Source organism: Pan troglodytes, chromosome 23 (genome assembly GCF_028858775.2).
Source record: "Pan troglodytes isolate AG18354 chromosome 23, NHGRI_mPanTro3-v2.0_pri, whole genome shotgun sequence".
In the NCBI taxonomy this organism is placed as follows: Eukaryota; Metazoa; Chordata; class Mammalia; order Primates; family Hominidae; genus Pan; species Pan troglodytes.
Window position 1 is genome coordinate 34,364,079 of NC_086016.1, and position 23,851 is coordinate 34,387,929.

The window sequence follows — 23,851 nt, forward strand, 5'->3', positions numbered from 1 at the left end:
TCCAAAGTTTCTTAGCTGCAGGTAAAGAGCAGAAAGAGACAGTAAGAGTGCCCCACTTCCTCTACATTGGCTGCAGCAGAGGTGGGGGTGCTTACATTCAGTCACAACAGGAATCTCCCCCACACCTGCCTAGGGGAAAGGGGGAGCTGGGGGCAGCAGCAGCAGTCACTCCCCCCAGCTGTCGCTTCTTACTACTTTAGAGAAAATATTGTATTTTCATGGACAAATGCTAACACTGTTGAAACCAGGGAGAAACGGTGGAGGAGCACTTCCACCCAAGGCCAGCTGTATTCCCCCAACACCAACCCAGTTGCCACTTTGGTGCCAAAAAAACCCCAAAACAACAACAACAAAAAAAAACCCCACAAATCATCTTTCTAGGATAGATAGGGAAAGAAACAAGCCATTCTCCATATCCCCAGGGCAGGAGGGAGAAATCTATTCATGGAGGGTGGCAGTGGCAGAACCTTGCCCTAATAGTGCACTCTGAGCAATGAGGTCTACGAGAGGAGTTAGATGAAAAACCCAAAAGATAAAACAAACTATTAAAAATCGGAAAACGGATGGAGACAAATCCAGGTAGGGACCAGGAATAGGAAGTCATGAGGCTGGGCACGGTGGCTCATGCCTGTAATCCCAACACTTTGGGAGGCCAAGGTGGGTGGATAATCTGAAGTCAGGAGTTCGACACCAGCCTGGCCAACATGGTGAAACCCCGTCTCTGCTAAAAATACAAAAATTAGCTGGGTGTGATGGCGGGCTCCTGTAATCCCAGCTAGTCAGGAGGCTTAGGCAGGAGAATCGTTTGAACCCAGGAGGCGAAGGTTGCAGTGAGCTGAGATCGTGCCATTGCACTCCAGCTTGGGCGACAGGGCGAGACTCTATCTCAAAAAAAAAAAAAAAAAAAAAAAAGTCACGAGCACTAGAAAAGGCAGCCTCCCCTGACCCAGGAGACCCACACTTCTCTTCACCCCACCCTCAGTGAAGGCTAAACAATGCATCAATATGCACAGGGGAGAACGCTCACTCCTCTCCCGTTTGGTCAGTGGAGGGGTCAGCTGCAGAGCTGGGTGGTCCACACCCCAAGAGCTGGCTGCAGTTCAGGTCCTGGGTCAGAGCTCCCTCTGCCATTGCAACCTTAAGCTGCCCACTCCTTACCCTTTGAAAGTCTATCCTCCTGCCCCCTTCACAGGCCCCTACTCAGTCCACTTAGCTTTCTCTCTGCAGCCCCTAGAGCAATTGTCCACCTTCGTTGTTCCCAGGAGTGAGGCAGGAGCGAGGTGGGGGCTTGTGGCCCAAAGAACACATTCACATGGCAAGACAGAGAGCTGGAGCTTTCAGGCTCACACCCAGGGCGCCCCCTTCAATGGCACTGGTTGGGGAAGCCCCTTACCAGGGGCAGGGTCAGAGTCCTGCCACCCCGAACTTCCAGCCAGATAAGGTTGGCATACCCTGGCCAGCACAGGATGATCGCCCAGGGAGCTGGGCCACTAGTCCAATTTGTGCAACTCTCCCCCAAAGCAGCAAAGCCAAGGGGCAACTTTGTGTTTGTTTGTTTGTTTTTTAATGTACAATTAATATTGACTATAGTCACCCTGTTGTGCTATCAAATAGTATGTTTTATTCATTCTGTTTTTTTGTACCCATTAACCATCCTCACCTCCCTCCCAGCTCCACAATACCCTCCCCAGCCTCTCATAACCATCCTTCTGTTTCCTATGTCCATGAGTTCAACTGTTTTGATTTTCAGATCCCACAAATAAGTGAGAACATGTGATGTTTGTCTTTCTGTGACTAGCTTATTTCACTTGACATAATAATCTTCATTTCCATCCATGTTGTTGCAAATGACATGATCTCCTTTTTTATGCCTGAATAGTATTCCATTGTGCATATACATCACATTTGCTTTATCCATTCATTCGTTGATGGACACTTAGGTTGCTTCCACATCTTGGCTATTGTGAATAGTGCTGCAATAAATTCGAGAGTGCAAATATCTCTTCAATATAGTGATTTTCTTTCTTTTGGGTATATGCTCAACAGTGGGATTGCTGGATCACATGGTGGCCCCAACTGTAGTTTTTTGAGGAGTCTTCACACTGTTCTCCATAGTGGTTGTACTAATTTACATTCCCATCAATAGCGTGTGAGGGCTCCAAGGGACTACTTTGGCCCCACCCCAGACACCTCTGCCAGTCACAGCCACAGCCACAGCCACAGGTTGCTGCTCACAGCAGGTCTGATGGGAGGGGCTCGGAGGGGCCTCACTGTGCAAACTGATGGCTAGCAGCTTCTAGTTACCCTGATGGCCCACCTTCTAGGGGCAGGTGGGTAAATGCAGCCTCAGGGGCCAGGCAGGACAGGTCCATGTGGCCTGTGTCCCTGCTGAAGGGCTCTTCTTTATCGACAAGTTTTTGATTATTGATTCAGTCTTCTTACCAGTTCCAGGTCTGTTGTTTCCTTCCTCTTGACTCACAGTTGGTGGACTGCATGTTTTTTTTTTTTGTTTAGACTCTAAGTTCTGGGATACATGTACAGAACGTCCAAGTGCAAAAAAGAAAAGAAAGTTCAAATTCCTACAGTCAGAAATAAAAGTGCGTACATCACTACATTTTTATTTTTATTTTTTTTGAGACAGAGTCTCACTCTGTTGCCCAGGCTGGAGTGCAGTGGCGTGATCTTGGCTCACTGCAAGCTCTGACTCCCAGGTTCATGCCATTCTCCTGCCTCAGCCTCGCGAGTAGCTGGGACTACAGGTGGCCACCACCTCTCCCAGCTAATTTTTTGTATTTTTAGTAGAGATGGGGTTTCACTGTGTTAGCCAGGATGGTCTCGATCTCCTGACCTTGTGATCCACCCGCCTCGGCCTCCCAAAGTGCTGGGATTACAGGCATGAGCCACCATGCCCGGAACTACATTTTTTTTTTTGACAAGATATCACTGTCAACCAGGCTGGAGTGCATTCACTGCCTGCTGAGTAGCTACAAGCATACACCACCATGCCTGGCTAGTTTTTGTGTGTTTGTTGTTTTTTGTTAGAGACAGGGTTTTACCATGTTGCGCAGGCTGGTCTCAAACACTGGGTTCAAGTGATTCAGCCTCCCAAAGTGCTGCGATTACAGGCATGAGCCACTGAGCCTTGCCTCAATACTGGTTTTATAAAAATTAAAAAGATTTTAAGAGAATACTATAAACATTTGTATGCCAACAAGTTGGTTAGCCCAGATAAAATGAACCAATTCCTTAGAAACATGCAGTCTACCCATTTATGCGGCCAAGAAACATATGAAAAAAAGCTCATCATCACTGGTCATTAGAGAAATGCAAACCAAAACCACAATGAGATACCATTTCACGCCAGTTAGAATGGCGATCAGTAAAAAGTCAGGAAACAACAGATGCTGGGGAGGATGTGGAGAAATAGGAACACTTTTATACTGTTGGTGGGAGTGTAAATAAGTTCAGTCATTGTGGAAGACAGTGTGGCGATTCCTTAAGGATCTAGAACCAGAAATACTATTTGACCCAGCAATCCCATTACTGGGTATATACCTGAAGGATTATAAATCATTCTACTATAAAGACACACGCACACGTATTTTTATTGCGGTACTATTCACAATAGCAAAGACTTGGAACCAACCCAAATGCCCATCAGTGGTAGACTGGATAAAGAAAATGTGGCACATACACACCATGGAATACTATGCAGTCATAAAAAAGGATGAGTTCATGTCCTTTGCAGGGACATGGATTAAGCTGGGAACCATCATTCTCAGTAAACTAACACAAGAACAGAAAACCAAACACTGCATGTTCTCGCTCATAAGGGGAGTTGAACAATAACACATGAACGTAGAACATCATACACCGGGGCCTGTCATGGGGTTGGGGGCTGGGAGAGGGGGAGCATTAGGAGAAATACCTAATGTAGATGATGGATTGATGGGTGCAGCAAACCACCATGGCACGCGTATACGTATGTAACAAACCTGCATGTTCTACATATGTACCCCAGAACTTAAAGTATAATTAAAAAAAAATTAAAAAAAAAGAAATTGTCCTGAGACCACTTAAAACTGGACGATGACCTTTCTTTTTTTATATTAGAGAATATAATAGAACTAAGAAATCTCAATCAGGTGTGGCAGCTCACACCTGTAATCTCAGCACTTTGGGAGGCCAAGGCAGGAGGATCACTTGAGCCAGGGGTTCTAGACCAGCCAGGGCAACATGGTGAGACCCCCATCTCTACAAAAAATAGAAAAAATTCGCTGGGCATGGTGGCATGTGCCTGTGGTCCCAGCTTCTTGGGAGGCTGAGGTGGATCACCTGAGCCCATGTAGTTAACGTTACAGTAAGCCATGATTATGCCACTGCATTCTAGCAGCAGTGGGCAACAGAGACCCAGTCTCAAAACAAAACAAAACAAAACAAGAAACCAGAAAAAAGAAGACATCTATTAATCAGACCAAAGTCCTAAAAAAGAAATAACATTTAATCAGACCGAAGTCCTAAAAGAGAAATAACATTTAAAAAGAAGACATCTAAAGTTGTAATCATACCCTGCATGTTTTATCCAAGCCTAGAATTCATATTAACACAAAATATATTACTGATAGCTGTTCCACACTTTTTTTGTAGCCCTTGTTAAGACTAAGAATGTATGTATTTTGAATCTGTTTTTGGCTGATAAATGTGTGAACCCCACACGTTTATAGTCTGTTGAAAGAATATACCTCAAATATAGTCACTGTCTCATATTTTCTTTCTTTTTTTCATCTCAAGTTTGGAAATGTTTGAAAATGCCCATGTATAATGATAATTGTAGTCTCTTTCTTAGAAAGGAAATCACAAATAATTTATATAGAATCTTAATATTTCCACTTATTGATGTACTACAACTCAGATATACTTCCTTTGTGTTACTCTTTGGATGATGTAAAATCAAATTTGCTTCCTTGCCAGGCATGGTGGCTCACACCTGTTATCCCAGCACTTTGGAAGGCCAAGGTGGGAAGATTGCTTAAGACCAGTTCTGGCAATATAGTGAGATCCTCATCTCTACAAAATAGTTAAAAAATTAGCCAGTCTTGGTAGCACACACTGGTAGTCCCAGCTACTGGGGAGGCTGAGGCAGGAGGATGGCTTCAGCCCAGGAGTTCGAGGCTACAGTGAGCCATAATTGTACCATTGCACTCCAGCCTGGGCAACAGAGCAAGACCCTGTCTCAAGAAGAAAAAATTTGCTTCCTTAAATTATATTATTGTTTTAGATGACCTCTGGAGAATCATGAAACTGCAAGGAGGATGAAAAGCAAGAGGAAATATGGAGGAAACCAGATTGATTAAATTATATGTGGATCCAACCGTGATTATTTGTTGTCTACTTTTTGGTAAATATTTTTCATATTTCATATCCAAAATGTAGGCCACACACTTTCGGAGGCTGAGGTGGGTGGATCACTTGAGGCCAGGTGTTTGAGACCAGCCCAGCCAACATGGTGAAACCCCCTCTCTACTAAAAATACAAAAATTAGCTGGGTGTGGTGGTGCATGCCTGTAATTCCAGCTTTGCGGGAGGGAGAGGAACGAGAAACGCTTGAACCGGGGAGGTGGAGGTTGCAGTGAGCCGAGATCATGCCACTGCACTCCAGCCTGGGTGATGGAGTGGGACTCTGTCTCAAAAAAAGGAAAAACAAAACAAAACAAACAGAACAAAATGTAGGCCACAGATACAGCTCTCAACTAAGTTTGACTCTTTTGAGACCACATCAATACAAATAAGAATAGTAACAGATTCTGTTACAAGTGTTTATAAATTGCCAGGGGAGGACAACAGAGAAAGGATTTGCCTTGGGGCAAAAGGAAAGGCCCCTACAGGAAGAAACACTTGATCAGGGCATTGGGTGCAGGGGAGCTTAGCCATTTAGCCATGTCATTCAGGGATAAAGGTTTCCAGGGAGCAGGAAGGGGGAAACTTTGCCTTTGAATTTAAACTAGTATAATTTATAATAATTTTGTGAAGAGCAGGTAGTCAGGATATGCTCAGCTATTAAAAAACGGAAATGATGACTGAGTGGTTATGAGATGCCAGGGGTCCGTGTCTTTTGGTGGGCGTTTCAGAAAGTAGAATGGGGACAGAAAGCTTGGATCCGGACCAGGTCTCTTCATAAACTTCCACACAGTGCCACCTGGAGACAGGGAAGAGGGAGGCAGCTGAGAGAAAACCCTAGGTAGTTTCACTATTACTTCATTTATCAAACGTGGTTCAATATGTCTGCAAGAGTCATGCAAAAACTAAAACCTGTTCACACTTCACAGATTAAGCACAAACTATTTACAAATACAGAGAGTAATATTAATGAAATTAAATGTACAGGAATGATTTTGTCTAAAAGCAAAGAAAAAATTATAAATACTGGCCACGGGCAATGTTCTTGAGATTTTTAGATACAGCTGGCCCTTAAAAAATGTGGGGTTTAGGGGCACTGAGTCCCCGGCAGTCCAATATCTGTGCATAACTTTTGACTTCCCAATAACTTAAGGATGAATGGCCCATTGTTGACTGGAAGCCTTACCCATAATATCAAGTCCGTTAACGCATATTTTGCATATGTGTTATGTACTGTGTTCTTACAGTAAAGTAAGCTAGACCAAAGAAAATGTTCTTAAGAAAATCATAATGCAGAAAAAATATATTTACAATTTATTATGTGGAAGTGAATTCAACCTCTTCTAAACGTGGATCTTCACAAGAATAAGTCCTTTTAAATAAATGACTGGTCTAATGAGTGTGGTTTTAGGAAAGACCTGTGAGTAAGTTTGACTAATTTTCTTCATCAAACTGTGAGTTTTTATTTTCATGATCAAAAACAATTTGAAATTAGCTCCATTCATAACAATTAATTTTGATGCCAAATGTTTTGTTTGAACAGTTTCAATCCTGATCCCAAATCTTACCAACGCCCACAATATACAAGACCTAATTTAGAATGATGTGGCAATATTTGTCCATATTAACTGTGAAAACCCTTTAGTGAGGACAATCTCCTTTGTCGCAATCTGCTTATGACGTCAGTAAAAATCTAATATATAGCATAATTAAATCAAAATCTGATTGGATTAAGAATGATAAGCAGGATGTGAATAAGGTGGGAGGAGGGACACTCTACACAAAAACCCTTGTAAGTGGAGCTCACTCCAACTGAGTTGTCAGTGGAAGCAATTGGAGGCCAGGGGAGAACCTAGTGGAGCAGAGGTGAGAATAAATTAAGAAAAAAATTAAAATTTTAATACAGAAAATGTTATCATTTCAGCATGAAATTAACTTTAAGATTGTTTTTAAGAGACAGGGTCTCCCTCCATCACCCAGGCTGGAGTGCAGTGGCACGATCATAGCTCACTGTAGCTTCAATTTCTTGGGCTCAGGCGATCCTCCCGACTCAGCCTCCCAGGGTGCTAGGACTACAGGCACATGCCACTGCACCCAGCCAACCTTTAAAAGTTCTTAACAACATCATTTACATTCTCTATTTCTCATTACATTTTCCAAATCCACTGTGCATTTTACACTGAAAGCACATCTCCATTCTGATATGCCCCATTTCAGGTGCTCAAGAGCCACATGTGGCAGGACAGCCCAGTATAGACACTTTTATGACATCAACTTCCCAAAGAAACAATCAAGTCCTGGCTGGGCGTGGTGGCTCACGCCTGTAATCCCAGCACTTTGGGAGGCTGAGGCAGGAGGATCACGAGATCAGGAGATTGAGACTATCCTGGCTAACACAGTGAAACCCCATCTCTACTAAAAATACAAAAAATTAGCCAGGCGTGGTGGTGGGTGCCTGTAGTCCCAGCTACTCGGGAAGCTGAGGCAGGAGAATGGCGTAAACCCAGGAGGTGGAGCTTGCAGTGAGCCGAGATGGCGCCACTGCACTCCAGCTAGCATTTAAAATATCAGAAGCTCAAGGCCCTGAGTCTTTTATATATGTATTTATATTGTGTTTCATTATGTTTCACTAGTAATTGTGCATAGTAGGCCCTGATATCTCTATGTATATAAGGAGGAAAGATTTCCAAGTCGTGTTGTCCTTCAACTCATGACACTCTAATAGCATGTACATTTTTCCATAGAGAGTGGTCACGGCTGAACAATTTCAAGAAGCGAGTCGATGTCTCATCTCCCTATCTTATCTTGAAAAACCTGTGTACCTAAGTCGTGGATGTGTCTGCTGCATCCGCTGCATCAGTTCACTTCTGAAGGAACCCAATGAGGAAGGTGTAATGTGCTCCTTTCGCTCTGTGGCTACTCAGAAGAATGACATCAGGCCCAATTTCCAGCTGGGAAAGATGGATTCTAAAATCAAGGAACTGGAGCCCCAGCTGACAATTCTATATCAGAACCCAAAGACGCTGAAGTTCCAAGGTAAGAAATCTGTAAAATTTGCTCTCAGCCCATCAATGGCCCTGAAAAAGTAGCCGTTCAAAATGTTCTCCATTAAATATGGGCATAGGCTGAATTCTGGCACCTGAAATATTTATGCCCCCCAAACCATAGTTGAATATAGACTAGAGATGACTAGAGATTTTGAAGGTAATGTAATAGTTAGGTCGTGCTCTAGGCCTGTGCTGTCTAATGTGGTAGTCGCCATTGGCTGCAGAGCCCTTAAATGTGGTTAGTGTCCTCTGTGAAAATGATAATAATTTGGGATATACAGGCTTATAATATACTATTTAAAGTATTTTTTGCATTTTTTCTCTTGAGACAGAGTTTCGCTCTTTCGCCCAGGCTGAGTGCAGTGGTGCGATCTCGGCTTACTGCATGCTCTGCCTTCTGGGTTCAAGCGATTCTGCCTCAGCCTCCTGAGTAGCTGGGACTGCAGGAGCATGCCACCACACTGGGCTAATTTTTATATTTTTAGTAAACACAGGGTTTTGCCATGTTGGCCATGGTGGTCTCGAACTCCTGACCTTGTGATCTGCCCACCCTGGCCTCCCAAAGTGCTGGGATTACAGGCGTGAGCCACCACACGCGGCTGCATGTTTTTTATTACTTTTTAGCATGTCTACAGGAAAATTTAAAATTATACATGTGGCTGTCATATTTCTTTGGGTGTAGCACTGATCTAAAACATAACTTCTCAAGCTTGTTTATATTAAATTACCTGGAGATCTTTTAAAAATCCGTATTTTGATTCCATAGGACTGGGCTGGCCTGTCCTGTAGAAGCTACCTCATCGATGTGCAGGCCCTGGATGAGAAGCTGCTCATCATCATCGACCTGCAGTTCCTGCACGGCTACTACGAGCCCATCCTGTTCGAGCCCAACCAGACCTGGCCCAGGCACGTGGCTGTGTGGCAGGACACGTGCTCCATCGTGGCCATCTTGCTAACATCACGCAGAAGGTGCACCCCGTCATCTGATCTCTCACCAGCTACCCTTTGACTGCACCCAGGCTCTGGCCGTGCCCAAGCCCATAGGTGGGGTGGTGGTCTTTGTCGTCAGCTCACTGTTATACCTGAACCAGAGCATTCCCCCGTACGGTGTGGCTCTCAGCAGCCTCACCACAGGCACCACAGCTTTCCCGCTGTGCACCCAGGTGGGTGTGTGAATCACCCTGGACTGCGCCCAGGCCACCTTCATCTCCTATGACAAGATGGTCATCTCCCTCAAGGGCAGTGAGATCTACGTGCTGACCCTCATCACCGATGGCATGCGTAGCATCCAAGTGTTCCACTTTTGACAAGGCGGCCACCAGCGTCCTCACCACCAGCATGGTCACCATGGAGCCTGGGTACCTGTTCCTGAGTTCTTGCCTGGGCAACTCTCTCCTCCTCAAGTACACGGAGAAGCTTCAGCAGCCCCCGGCCAGTGCTGTCTGTGAGGCTGCTGACAAGGAAGAGCCTCCCTCACAGAAGAAGCGAGTGGACACATGGCCAGCTGGTCAGCCAGGGACAAGTCCGTGTCACAGGACGACATGGAGGAGATTGAAGTGTACGGCAGCGACGCCCAGTCGGGCACACAGCTGGCCACCTACCTTTGAGGTGTGTGACAGCATCCTTAACATTGGGCCCTGCACCAATGCTGCCATGGGCGAGCCTGCCGTCCTCTCTGAAGAGTTTCAGAACAACCCTGAGCCGGACCTGGAGATTGTGGTTTGCTCCAGCCACAGGAAGAATGGGACTCTGTCGGTGCTGCAGAAGAGCATCCAGCCCCAGGTGGTGACAACCTTTGAGCTTCCCGGCTGCTACGACATGTGGACAGTCATCGCCCTGGTGCCTAAGGAGGAGAAAGAGAATCCCAAGGGGGAGGGCACGGAGCAGGAACCCAGCACCCCCGAAGCGGACAATGACCACCGCAGACAGTGATTCCTGATTCTGAGCCAGGAAGACTCAACCATATTCCTGCAGATGGGGCAGGAGATCATGGAGCTGGACACCAGTGGCTTTGCCACGCAGGGCCCCATGGTCTTTGCCGAAAACATCGGGGACAACCACTACATTGCCCAAGTGTCGCTGCTGGGCATCCACCTGCTGGAAGGAATGAATCAGCTGTACTTCATCCCTGTGGACCTGGTCACCCGCAACATGCAGTGCACTGTAGGCAACCCCTGCGTGGTCATCATGAGTGCCGACGGCCACATCACCATGTTCCTGCTGAAAAGCACACTCCTATAGTGGCTGCCACGACCACCTGGTGCTGCACAAGCCCCCACTGCACCATCAGCCCAACGTGATCACGCTGTGCCTGTACCGAGACCTCAGTGGCATGTTCACCACTGAGAGCTGCCTGAGCGGGGCTCACGATGAGCTAGGGGGCCACAGTGGCTTGGAGGCCGAGAGCCTGGGCTCGGAGACTAGCCCCACAGTCGGTGATGAGGAAATGCTGTGTGGGGATTTGGGATCCCTCTTCAGTCCCAGCAAGGAGGTGGCCCGAAGAAGCAGCCAGCCCCTGCCGACTGGGACTCTGTACCCTTCCAGACAGAGCCCATCCACTGGTGCCTGCTGTTGCAGGAGAATGGCACCATGGCGACCTGCCAGCTCCCCGACTGGCGGCTGGTGTTCTTGGTGAAGAACTTCCCTGTGGGGCAGCGGGTCCTCATGGACAGCTCCTTTGGAGAGCCCACCACACAGGGCGAGGCCCGCAGGGAGGAGGCCATGTGCCAGGAGGAGCTGCCTCTCTCATCAAGGAGGTGCTGCTGGTTGTGCTGGGCAGCCGCCAGAGCACGCCTTACCTGCTGGTGCATGTGGACCAAAAGCTGCTTATCTACAAGGCCTTCCCCCACGACTCTCGGCTCGGCCAGGGCAATCTCAAAGTCCACTTTAAGAAGGTCCTTCACAACATCAGCTTCCGTGAGAAGAAGCCGAAGCCATCCAAGAAGAAAGCAGGTGGCCGCACAGAGGAGAGGGCCGGGCCCGGGGCCGCGTGGCGCGTTTCCACTACTTCGAGGACATTTATGGCTACTCGGGAGTGTTCATCTGCGGCCCCTCACCTCACTGGCTCCTGGCGACAGACTGAGGGGTGCTGCGGCTGCACACCGTGGGCATCAATGGCCCTGTCGACTCTTTCGCTCTGTTCCACAATGTCAACTGTCCCCGCGGCTTCCTGTACTTCAACAGACAGGGCAAACTGAGGATCAGTGTCCTTCCTGCCTACCTGTCCTATGATTCCCCGTGGCCTGTCAGGAAGATCCCACTGTGCTGCACGGTCCACTGTGTGGCTTACCACGTGGAGTCCAAGATGTACGCTGTGGCCACCAGCACCAACACACTGTGCACCTGCATCCCACACATGACTGGCGAGGAGAAGGCATTTGAGACCATTGAGAGAGATGAACAGTGCATCCACCCCCAGGAGGCGGCCTTATCCATCCCGTTCATCTCCCTAGTCTGCTGGGAGGCTATTCCCAATGCCAGGATTGAGCTGCAGAAGTGGGAGCAGGTGACCAGCACAAAGACAGTGTCGCTGCAGCGAGGAGACCAGGTCAGGCTTCAAAGGCTACGTGGCCGCCGGGACCTGCCTCATGCAGGAGGAGGAGGAGGTCATGTCCTGAGGGCGGATCTTGATCATGGATGTGATTGAGGTGGTGCCCGAGCCCAGCCAGCCCTTGACCAAGAACAAGTTCAAAGTCCTTTACGAGAAGGAGCAGAAGGGGCCTGTGACTGCCCTGTGCACTGCAAGGCCACCTGGTGTCGGCCATCAGCCAGAAGATTTTCCTATGAAGCTTGCGGGCCAGCGAGCTGACGGGCATGGCCTTCATGGTCGACAGACAGCTCTACATCCACCAGATGATCAGCGTCAAGAACTTCATCCTGGCAGCCGACCTCATGAAGAGCATCTGGCTGCTGTTACCAGGAGGAGAGCAAGACGCTGAGCCTCCTGTCATGGGATGCCAAGACCCTGGAGGTGCACAGCGTGGACTTCATGGTGGACAACACCCAGCTGGGTTTTCTGGTGTCTGACCACGACCGCAGCCTCATGGTGTACATGTACCTGCCTGAAGCCAAGGAGAGTTTTGGGGGCATGTGCCTGCTGCGCTGGGCAGACTTCCATGTGGGTGCCCACATGAACGCATTCTAAAGGACCCTGTGCCGAGGAGCCACTGAGGGGCTCAGCAAAAAGTCGGTGGTGGGAGAATAAGCATATCGCGTGGTTCGCCACCCTGGATGGTGGCATCGGGCTGCTGCTGCCCATGCAGGAGAAAACCTACTGGAGGCTGCTGATGCTGCTGAACGTGCTGCCACACCACACAGGCCTCAACCTCCGCACCTTCCGGATGCTGCGTGTGGACCTCCACACCCTCCAGAATGCTGTGCTGCAAGCTGGACGGGGAGCTGCTCAACTGCTACCTGTACCTGAGCACCATGGAGCAGCAAGCTGGCCAAGAAGATCAGCACCATGTCCGACATCATCCTGGATGACTTGCTAGAGACAGATGGCATCACCGCCCACTTCTAGCTCCATGGATGTCGCTGCCACCACCACACCGCACTACCTCCCACCACCTTTTTTGTACAAAACACAAGGAATATATACTTTCTGGAAGACCATCTGATATTATGTATCAAGAATCTCAAAAATATTCATATACTATAATGCAATAAGGCCATTTCTAAAAATTTACCCTGAGAAGATAATCCAGACCTGTGCTACAATTTCCATTACAGAGACATCTGTTGTAATATTGTTTATGGAAGGGGGAAACAGAAAACAGCCTCCATGTCCACAGAGGAATGATTAAATATGTGGTACACCTACAGGCTGGAGTGTAAAATGTACACAAAAACAAGAAGAAATGCTCATGAGAAAACGCAGTGATAGACGCCTTTTCTAAACAGTTTCTGCTTTGTTTGGGGTAAGTGTTCCACCTTTACCATCCCTAAATGCTCTAGTGTAGTATAGTCTTAATCACATGTTTATTTGTATGCATCTTATAAAATCTTTGAAAACCAAGTCTGTATCTGTCTCATCACCACTGCTGGCACAGCTCACAAGTATTTGCTGAGTGAGTTATTTAATCAGAAGTTACAAAACCAAACCAAACCTTATTTCCTTTTTGATTCTTTCAACTACCTAACTCTACAGCATACGGCACTATTTCCTAAACAAGAGAAAGCAAAACAAACAAACAAGCAAATAAAAACAAACAAACAAACAAACTCCAAATACTTTAAATGCTATTACAGATTATAAAATTACAACACTGCAGACTTGGCAGAAGGAAAGATTTAGATTTCAGAAAACATACACAAGTCATTTGGTAGAAGGCCCAGGGATATGAACAGATACTACACGCAAGAGAAAATATCATGAGTAAAACAAGTACAGAAAACTGTACAAAGCAGTGCCACTTTTGGCATGTTAACATTTGATATTCTTTTTTTTTTTTTTTTTTTGAGACAGAGTCTCGCTCTGTCACCCAGGCTGGAGTGCAGTGGCGTGATCTTGGCTCGCTGCAAGCTCCACCTCCTGGGTTCACACCATTCTCCCGCTTCAGCCTCCCCAGTAGCTGGGACTACAGGCGCCCGCCAACAAGCCCGGCTAATTTTTTTTGTATTTTAGTAGAGATGGGGTTTCACTGTATTAGCCAGGATGGTCTCGATCTCCTGACCTCGTGCTCCTCCCACCTCAGCCTCCTAAAGTGCTGGGATTATAGGCGTGAGCCACTGCGCCCGGCCCAACATTTGATATTCTTATTTAAAAATGGAAATGCCAAATACTGTTACAGATATGATGAAATAGTACCCCTCATAGTTTGTTGTAGATATTATAAATTGGCACTGTTCTTAAGATAATTATAAGTTAAAAAAAGAAAGTTCATGGCCCACTTACACTCTACTGAGAAGTGAACAAAAGAAACAATCTCGAGTATGAAAAAGCTTATGCATAAAAACAGCTCAAAATATTATTTGTGATAATAAAAAGTTGAAAAAAAATCCATATCATGAAATATTAAATATTTTTTAAAACAGTAGCCAGGAAGCCTATGAGCCACCTAGGAAATGCTTCTGAAATAATTTTAATTAGAAAAAAAGCTCCAAAATAGAACATGTGCTGCGATTAAGTTTATGTTAAAAAGACAAATTCAGAGGTGACACCGGAAAGAAATATACCAGAACATTAACAAGAGTAGAGTTAATACATGATTTTATACCTTATCCCTACTTTCCATAATGTGGTGACACTATTTTTCCAATGATTTTCTTAAAACTGAAAAACAAAGATTTAGAATGCTTGTATCCTGGCCTTTCTTTAAAGTTCAGTTCAACTTCCACATGAGTCCCTGATAGCTCAGCTTCCCTATTCAAGCTCTTTCTCTAGTCAGTCTTCATATCATACAATTCACATCTTCATTAACTCACTTGTTTGATTTTGTAATTGTCTAACACTGTAAAATACAGTTCTTATTTTATAGCAGCTTGTAACTCTATTGTACACCAGTAGTACACTAATGGCTCTCTCTGTGTCTGAAAAGTTCTGTGGATGCTGGAGATACAAAAGAAAAATCGACTCTTGATTAATTGAATCAAGGTGCATACTCTGAACAAAAGGGGACCACATTTTTTTTTAACTTTATTTTTTTATTATACTGTAAGTTTTAGGGTACATGTGCACAACGTGCAGGTTTGTTACATATGTATACATGTGCCATGTTGGTGTGCTGCACCCATGAACTCGTCATTTAGCATTAGGTATATCTCCTAATGCTATCCCTCCCCCCACCCCATGACAGGCCCCAGTGTGTGATGTTCCCCTTCCTGTGTCCATGTGTTCTCATTGTTTAATTCCCACCTATGAGTGAGAACATGCGGTGTTTGGTTTTTTGTCCTCGCGATAGTTTGCTGAGAATGATGGTTTCCAACTTCATCCATGTTCCTACAAAGGACATGAACTCATCATTTTGTATGGCTGCATAGTATTCCATGGTGTATATGTGCCACATTTTCTTAATCCAGTCTATCATTGATGGACATTTGGGTTGGTTCCAAGTCTTTGCTATTGTGAATAGTGCCACAATAAACATACGTGTGCATGTGTCTTTATAGCAGCATGATTTATAATCCTTTGGGCATATACCCAGTAATGGGATGGCTGGGTCAAATGGTTTTCCTAGTTCTAGATCCCTGAGGAATCGCCACACTGATTTCCACAATGGTTGAACTAGTTTACAGTCCCACCAACAGTGTGAAAGTGTTCCTATTTCTCCACATCCTCTCCAGCACCTGTTGTTTCTGGACTTTTTAATGATTGCCATTCTAACTGGTGTGAGATGGTATCTCATTGTGGTTTCGATTTGCATTTCTCTGATGGCCAGTGATGATGAGCATTTTTTCATGTGTCTTTTGGCTGCATAAATGTCTTCTTTTGAGAAGTGTCTGTTCATATCCTTCGCCACAATTTTTTTAAAGATTTGCAGTTATATATCAAGTTACTGTTTCCTAATATATAAAAGCATAAATGTTTTACTTCTACAAATAGTGTTACAGATTTATTTCCTTTCAAAAGCCATACCTTATGATCACTTTCTTTTGTAAAATGTAGATGAATAAATCAGATAAAGATAATCTTCCTATGGGACTTTATCTCTTAAGACAATCAATATTTTGTATAAAGTCTGTATAGCTGCATTAAGAAACTGAACTATCAATGAATGTCATCACGGGCTCAGGGAGAACATAATGAAAACTTACTAAATTAGTATCTGCTGGTTTGGTCTCTGTGCAAATTGAATACGGCTGACAAGGCATTTAGCTTTGTATTATAGTTTGCTAAGCAAAGGGACAATGGAAAGAAAATTTCAAAGGGAAATGTTTAACCAACTTTAACCAAGATAACAAACTATTTTCAAGTATTGCAATAGCTCCATTTGCATAAAAATAATTAGGTGCTGATTAAAAATGAATCTTCTTTATTCATTAAATCGAGGGTGCATTGTAAGAGTTTAGGATTACTATTGCTGTATTTCTATATTATAATATAACTACATTTCTTTTAAATATTCCGTAATTCTGAATATTCACTAATTTACACAGACAACCCTCCAGGTCATCCAAAATGGAAGCTGAATCATAACAGGTGGACTATGTTTTGCAAAACTGATTTGACACTGAGAAAACTTACTGATTGAAATGACTGAGCTCTGCTCTTTCAAGATATTCCTTTTAATTTTTTTGGCAAAGCTAGATATACTTTTTGATGTGGAATAATATATCTCTTAATGAATTCATTAATAAGGTCATATAGTTCATTTGTATTCTGATTCTAGATATAAGTTTTCACTTTTTAGATTTTCTTAGGTTATAATTATGCTTATTATAATTTGTTTTGGCATCTCTTATGACTATCAAACTGATGATTTAAAATACTTATTCCCAATGTAAGTGACATGATTTACTCACACTACATTATGAAATAATTTTTTCATTCAAAATTAAACTTCAGTTGTCCTTCTCTTTCTCTCCTTTTCTAATCCAACAAATCAGATCTATTTTTATATTTGTTTATATTTTTTAATCAACTACACATCCCTTTAAATCTGTTTATTGCTTTAGAATTTGAAGGTTCAAAAAAGAGAAGGGCCTATTAAGAAACTGTACAGAAGTTAGTACATATTTCTGGACACTTTCAAACATGTATTTTCTTAAGTCAACCTCTGGGTGTGATCTTTTAATAAAACTCATGAGTCTCCCGGAAATAATAGGTTAGAATAGAAATTATTTTAACTTCTGCTTTCATATGTAGATTAAAAACTTGTGCATAATCGAATTCATAGATTCTAATATAACAAAATTATTTATCCTGAAATTTCACTAATAAAGGGGGAAAACTGTGAAGGATTTTAAGCTCTCATGATGTTCATCACTCTTGAATAACAGATGCTCATAGATTGCCAGTTTTATGTGTTTACTTATTTATTTTTTTTGAGATGGAGTCTCTCTCTGTTGCCCAGGCTGCAGTGCAGTGGCGCCATCTCGGCCCACTACAACCTCCGCTTCCCGGGTTCATGCCATTCTCCTGCCTCAGCCTCCCGAGTAGCTGGGACTACAGGTGCCCGCCACCATGCCTGGCTAATTTTTTGTATTTTTTAGTAGAGATGGCGTTTCACCGTGTTAGCCAAGATGGTCTCGATCTCCTGACCTCATCATCTGCCCGCCTCGGCCTCCCAAAGTGCTGAGATTACAGGCGTGAGCCACCGCGCCCAGCCCGATTTCTGGTTTTATTTTAAAGTTCTGTTTCAAAGGTCTAAATCTCAAAGAAAGTCTATCTTAAAATTGAATTAGGCAACTCATAAAAACTTCCATGACATTCATATCACATCTTCAGAGCTGTGGCCCACAGCTGGTTAGGCAGGGGGAAGGGAAATGAAAGCAGACAGACAGCTTTGGTGAAAAAAAGAGGTTTAGGGCCCCACTGGATCATCTCTTATATGGGACTACAAGAACTCCCTGGGTCTAGGTCACTTAGCGTGTTAGGGTCTACTGTGAAAAGACTTTGAGAACATCTCTCTAATTTTGAACTATGACAACTAAGTTTCCAAAAGGGAGAACCTGAACCTTAGACCCCAAATGGCTTTACAAAATCATTTGAACTGTGAATAATCTCATAGTATAATGGTGAATCCCTAGGTTTAGTCTAACTTCGATCAAGATTCTGTATTTGGGCCAAAATTCAAACTGTTTATGAGTGGTGTTTATTCACTTTGTTTTTCTAGTTATTGTTTATTATAATATGCAGATTTCTTACCCTCATAAAGATGTAAGCAAGGACAAAATTCAAAAGCAAGAAAAGAATTCTTCAAAGTTAATAGAATATATCCCTGTCTACTGAGTTCCAGAAAATGCTTCAGGATTCACCCCAAGTCAAGCTGCTGATTTTTTTGTTTTGTTTTGGTGAGAAAATTTCAATCTTAAATAAAAATGGATCTTTAAGTTTTGGGAACATATTCTGAAGTTTCTCTAAATCAAACAAATATTTGAACTGTGACGTGTGTAAGATTTTAAAAAATACTATATTCAAAGGAGAATGGACCAAAGCATAATTTAAAACGAACTCAAGGAACCCAACAAAAAATAAAAGTCCTCGAGACTTAAAATTCCTCCATAATCAGTCAGAATTTTCTACATTGTAGTTAAATGATATTTTAGCAACTTCAGAAAAGAGAAAGACAGTAAGCAATACTATGAAATGGATAAAAAAGAAGAAAACAAGATTACAGATCAAGTCAGATACAGTTCTTACAGAGAAGAAAATATTTATAATTTATCCCTCAAGATTTAGAAAACATTTTTCATTTCTAGAAGTTAAATACTAATAGAGAAAATATCAACATATCATTTAAAACTTGCTGCTATAGGCCGGGCGCGGTGGCTCACGCCTGTAATCCCAGCACTTTGGGAGGCCGAGGCGGACGGATCACGAGGTCAGGAGATGGAGACCATCCTGGCTAACACGGTGAAACCCCGTCTCCACTAAAAATACAAAAAATTCTCCGGGCGTGGTGGCGGGCGCCTGTAGTCCCAGCTACTCAGGAGGCTGAGGCAGGAGAATGGAGTGAACCCGGGAGGCGGAGCTTGCAGTGAGCGGAGATTGCGCCGCTGCACTCCAGCCTGGGCGACAGAGCGAGACTCCGTCTCAAAAAACAAAAACAAACAACCAAAAGAACTTGCTGCTATAAAATTAAATTGTTAAAAAGTTTATGCCCTGTGCTTAGCAGTAGGTAGGTTGACATCAATGAAAGAAGTATGCTGAATAATCGCTGAGAGCTGGAGAACTCGGTAGTGGCACAACCAAGGAAGAGGCTGCAATGAAACAAAGCAGGTCATCTGCCAGTACAAGAGACACAAAAAAAATGTTAGTGTAGGGCCGGATGTGGTGGCTCACGCCTGTAATCCCAGCACTTTGGGAGGCCGAGGTGGGCGGATCACCTGAGGTCAGGAGTACAAGACCAGCCTGGCCAACACGGTGAAACACTGTCTCTACTAAAAATACAAAAATTAGCCGGGTGTGAGGGCAGAACCCTCATGATCCAATCACCTCTAAAGGCTCCACCTCTCAACACTGCCAAATTGGCAATTAAGTTTTACATGAGTTTTGAAGGGGGTAAATATTCAAACCATAGCAGTGGGCCACTGTGACCTCAAGAGCCTCCTCAACATGTCTGCCCTCTGTGATCTCAAGCCCACCCAGACCCTCCTCCCAGCACCACTCAGAGCAGACAGGAAGGCCAGAAGACCTAGAGTCGGTGGGGCTGGGGAAGGTGGGGAGGTGACCTGGGGGAGGGGCTGCTCAAGGGTGAAGCACACCTGGACAGGTGGCCCATGCCCTGCGACCAAGTGCCCAATTGCCTTACTCCAGTTTTTTTTTGTTGTTGTTTGTTTGTTTGTTTTGAGACATAGTCTCACTGTGTTGCCCAGGCTGGAGTGCAATGGCACGATCTCTGCTCACTGCAACCTTCACCTCCCAGGTTCAAGTAATTCTCGTGCCTCAGGAGTAGCTGGGATTACAGGCATGCGTCACCATGCCTGGCTAATTTTTGTGTTTTTAGTAGAGACAGGGTTTCCCCATATTGGCCAGGCTGGTCTTGAACTCCTGACCCCAAGTGATCCACCCCCCTCAACCTCCCAAAGTGCTGGGATTACAGGCGTGAGCCACCATGCCCAGCCCTCCAGTTTTTGATCCTGGGACTGACTCTTCCCCAGTGAGAATGTCAAGGGTGCCTGCCCACCTCTGGGAATTCCCGTCCCTCTGTTCAGAATGCTGCCCTCACTTGGACCCACACATAGAGCTCCTTCCTGTCACCCAGCTCTCAACTTAGTCGACACTGCTCAATGTCAACTAATGCAAAAAGCCCCCTCACCCTCTCCTGTGGCCTTGTGTCCTCTGCACTGCTAAGCACGAGCTGGACTCTCCTCCCTCCCTCTCTTCCCTATGCTGCTGTGTGTAGGTTCCTGTTTGTCTCTCCACTGAGGGCAGGGACTCTGAAGGATCAGTTCACGGCATCCCATGTCTAGAAAACTGCTCAACACATTACAGGAATTCAAGAAAGAAGTTTGTCAAATGAAGGAACTTTCTAACATTCTGAACCAACTAACGACGGGCATGGACCACTTGGTGGTAGTGAGCTCCCTGCCATTGGTGGTATTTAAGCAGTAGTTGGATGACACTCGGAGGGTGCATTAGAGAGACAAACTCAGGAGGTAGGGTTCAAGCTTAGGGCAAACACAGATCCTTCCCAGGGTCTCTGACCATTCAGGGTCCCCTTCCCTGCTACCATCTTGCCCTGAGACCCTGGGGGACGCCTTTCTTCTGAGCCCCAGTCTCTCAACAGTTCTAGAAAACAAAAGGTGGCAGCATCTATTTGGCTGAGCCACCCAGAAAGAAAAGGCTGTGGAAGGAAAGACCAATATTTATTCATTATCATATTCAGAAATTAGACTGGGGAGCCACAAATCGACATTTCTAACAAGAGCCCGTCTGTCCCTGCCTCTTGGGCTCATCCTGCACACTCCTCATTCATGTCACGTCTTGCTGCCTCCCGCACTGGGGGTTTGGCTTGAATATTTGCCAGCCACTCAGTTATTTTCTGGGGTGATTCATGGGAAGGTGGGACGTCCAGCTGCAGTTGGAATGTTCTTTTAAAACAGCATGTGCTGCTCCCAACGGGGCCGCATCTGAGCAAGGCACAGGGCTGCTCTCCTCTGGGGATGGGCGTGCAGGGTGGGGAAGAGCCAAAGCATGTGCCACTGACTGGAAGGGGCCCCATCAAAGCCTGGGCTTCACCACGGAGCAGTCTGTCTGTTTTGTGCACTGCCACAGGTGCTCCACTCCTAGCACCAGCATTCATGCACCCATTGTTTCTCCATCTTTATTTTATTTTATTTTATTATTTTTTGAGATGGGGTCTCACTTTGTTGCCCAGGCTGGAGTGCAGTGGTCCAATCACAGCTCACTGCTGCCTGGAATTCCTGGGACTACAGGCATGTAACACCACACCAGGCTAATTTTTACAATTTTTGTAGAAACAGGGTCTCATTTTGTTGCCCAGACTTGTCTTAAACTCCTGGTCTCAAGCAATCCTTCCCGCCTCAGCCTCCCGAAGTTCTAGTATTACAGGTGAGAGCCACTGTACCCTGATTGTTCCTCCATCTTCAAAAGCAGTCTTGATCTCTACTTCTGCCCTCCGCTTTCATGTTTGTTTGTTTTTTTTTAATGGAGTCTCGCTCTGTAGCCCAGGCTGGAGTGCAGTGGCACGATCTCGGCTCACTGCAACCTCAGCCTCCTGGGTTCAAGCGATTCTCCTGCCTCAGCCTCCCGAGTAGCTGGAATTACAGGCATGTGCCACCACGCCCGGCTATTTTTGTATTTTTAGTAGAGACGGGGTTTCACCATGTTGTCCAGGCTGGTCTCAAACTCCTGACCTCAGGTGATCTGCCCGCCTCAGCCTCCCAAAGTGCTGGGATTACAGGCGTGAGCCACGGCGCTCGGCCACTTCCGTGTTTCTTTCCCCCTCTGGATAGCAAAGCTCTTTGAAGGAACGAAACTCCTCTCCGTCTTTCTTGAACACCCCCCTCCAGCACACTCTTGACCTCATGGATTCCCTGAGGCTTAATGAAGTCAGCAGTGACCCCCAACCCAAAACCCAGGGTCGGCTGGCAGACATCGGCTGTCTGAGCCACCCGCTGAGTCTGACTCTGCTGGCTGCTCTCTCTCTCCTTGCTGGCCTCTCCTCACCTGGCTGCCAGGACTCTGCTGCTCTCAGCCTCGCTCCCACCTTCTGGTAGTTCCTCCTCACTCCCTTGCTGGCTCTTTTTTGTGAACTTGACTTTGAACGTGTTGGCGCGTTCTGGAGCTCAGTCCTTACTGTACCTTGTTTTATTACCTTCTCATTCCCTTACTGATCTCATCCTGCCTTGGGCTTTTAAATGCCCTCCAGATGCCAATGACTCCCATGTACGCCTCCAGCCTGGACCTCTGTCCTGACTCCTGACCTCCAACCAGGTCTTCAACGTGGATGTCAAAGATACCTCTGCTCACATCCAACACGTTTAACACTGAACTCCTCATCTCCTCCCACCTCCCTGTCTGGGTTGGTGGCTGCCCTGTCTTCCCCATGGCTTGGGCCAGGAGCCTGTGTTTGTTCATGGTTCCTTTTTCTCCTGCACCCTACAGCCAATCTGTCAGGAAATTGTCGTTCCATTGCCCCAGCGCATCCGGGATCTGATGGCTTCTCTCCACCCGGCCCCGTTTCCATCCTAGTGCAAGCCACCTTCATCCTCGCCTCTGCAGTCTGCTCTCAGCACTGCAGTCAGAAGAAGCCTTTACACGGTTAGCCAGATTATGCTGCTCCTCTGCTCAAACCTTGCCGAGCCTCCTCCTTTTCACCTGAAATGCAAGCCAGCGTCCTTCCTGGATTCTGCAAAGCCCCAGATAATTTGACTGGCTCCCTGCACCTTCTCTAACATCCCCTCCTATTGCTCCTTCTGCTTTCTGCACCCCCTTCACTTTCTCCTGTTCACTGGGCTCTCAGCCACATTGCCCTCTTTCCCATTCCTCCAACCTGCCAGGCACACACCTGCCCCAGGGCCTTTGCACTTGCAGTTCCTTCTGCTCAGATGCTCTTGTCTCAGATATTCGCTGGGCTCACACCCTCACCTCCTTTACCTCTGTGCTTACCTTCTCCATGCAACCCCTCTCAACCAACTTATTTAATAATTCAAACTCCTCACCTGTCCCTGCTCCACAATGCAATAGCTACAGACGTGACACACTTTAAAGTTGAATTTGCACCATTAACATTTTCTCCATCACTTGCTTAAGTCTAGACAATCAACAAAACAATCAGTCAGGCCCTGATGTGCATTGTTTGCCAATTCCCATGGTATATATAGTTCCACCAAGGCCAATGTTAAACTACCTATTTGACACCCCTGAACACAGTCTTGGAGAGAGATGCACAGAAGTTCACCATTACATAGTATTTTGTAATAAATGTAAGTCACCCTAGGAGCATCAATAATAGTAAAATGAGGTAAGATAATTAGGACGTGATTACCCTGAGTATGCATTACCTTTGTTTTTAATAAAATGTACTTAATTGGAAGTTTGTGTAATTTAATTTTTTTTAGTGGCTGCATTTAACAGCTGACTCACAAAATTCCTAAAAATTAACAGTAGACTTTCACCAGCCAGTATATGCTGGCTCCAGCACACCCCTGAGAATGGTTGATTAATATGGAATGGCCATGCTGTGGAATTTTATGCAACTATTTAAAAGAATGAATTGGAGCTCTATAGGGGATTTGGAGGGATTTTTACAAAGAATTGTCAAATAAGAAAGCAAAAT

At 45.3% G+C, this 23,851-nt stretch overlaps 1 pseudogene; it reads left to right on the forward strand.

Moving 5' to 3' along the window:
• LOC129138465 (cleavage and polyadenylation specificity factor subunit 1-like) overlaps positions 1-23,851 on the forward strand; it is a 67,660-nt pseudogene that overhangs the window by 1,539 nt on the left and 42,270 nt on the right.